At 39.0% G+C, this 1,406-nt stretch overlaps 1 pseudogene; it reads right to left on the bottom strand.

Annotated features, from left to right (window-relative positions):
• Positions 1-340: 340 nt before the first annotated feature.
• LOC118732760 lies at positions 341-1,368 on the bottom strand (annotated as a pseudogene).
• Positions 1,369-1,406: the final 38 nt, after the last annotated feature.

The raw sequence follows: 1,406 nt of genomic DNA, 5'->3' as shown, positions 1-1,406 counted from the left end.
TATAATGGCACTATATTATGGAGAATTCAGAGAGGGTTAAGAAGGGCTCAATGCCTTATACATACACTTGAACGAAGTGCTCGGTAAGACATGGGTCCGATCGCCTCGACTCGCGCACCTGATCTACAAAAAATTCAGTAGACCAATAATGGACCCATGGCGTCTTGGTATGAAAGAAAACCATACGTGCGTCAAAAGGTTGGAGGGTGTCAAAGGCTTGAGGAACTATTTATCTATAGTTGGGCCGGTAAATCACACTATTCCGTTCCTCAAACTCCTCAAAAACCAAGCTAACCTAACCTAGGCATCGAACCTCTGAGGTAGATCAAAAAAACGAAAATTTCAATTTTATATTTTCATTTACTTGATACACCAACCTTAGGCTAGATATAATCTTATTGGCTGTGGATACATTAAAAATAGCAAATTTACAATAGATACATCCACTTTTGTTTGATAATTCACACTTGTTACACAGCTAAATATTTTATTGTATATTTGTATTAATGTATTTGAAAGTTTCTATTACTAAGTAGTTGATTAATGATTCTTTCTTTTTTAATAATTCAAAAATGTGCTATTAAATTAATTATATATCAAACGTAGTTTGAACACCGATGCGCTGTTTTATATATAATTGCATATGCTTACCACAGCATCATGTCGGGAACATGTCGGGTATATCGTATACATATGTTGTGCCGTTTTTTGTGCCTGAAAACGTTTCTGTTGCAGAAAATCTTTGGTCATGTAGTGCGTGCAAATTGGATGACCTTGCAGTGAGCCCAGCTTTTCGCCATACGCCTTAAACTTAATCTGAAATAAACCAACAAAACAAAATTTATTTCATTTGCAATGTGTTGAGACATTACTCTTCGGTATATTTTACTTACAATTCCCGCCTCTGGATCCGTGACTTCCGTGTACATAGCAATATCTAAGAAGTCATTGGCAATGCATAAGCGTATGGCCTGTGTTGGCGCTTGCGGTGACTGTCGGATCAGCATTTTCAACTCAGCTTGCAGCACACGTAATTTCCACAGACGTGGACCGTAGCGCATTATCATTCTGGTGACAGATTCCTCAATCTTAGCTGGATCCATTATAACAGTTGGCACGAACTTTAGCAAAATATGATTACAATCTGTGCGCTTGGAATGCGGATGCGAGAAGGCCACTTCCAATTCGTCCATTGATTCGAGTAACACGCGTTCGCCTTCGTTTTGTAGATATTCGAATGATGCCTCTTTGGTGATGAGATCCGAATGTCGAATAATGGAACGTATGAAGGAACGATAGTCGGTGACTTCTTTGCCCTTCGTACCCTTGGCTTTACCCAGATAGAGGTGCATTTTTTGATTCGCAGTTGGTAAGGCTTCGAATTCATAGGATTCAGTTCAAGTTGG

The sequence above is a fragment of the Rhagoletis pomonella genome, unplaced genomic scaffold (genome assembly GCF_013731165.1).
Source record: "Rhagoletis pomonella isolate Grant_MI unplaced genomic scaffold, Rhpom_1.0 Rhpom_scaffold_27169, whole genome shotgun sequence".
NCBI lineage: Eukaryota > Metazoa > Arthropoda > Insecta > Diptera > Tephritidae > Rhagoletis > Rhagoletis pomonella.
The sequence above is the reverse complement of the archived record's forward strand: the minus strand, read 5'-3'. Positions and strand labels throughout refer to the sequence as shown.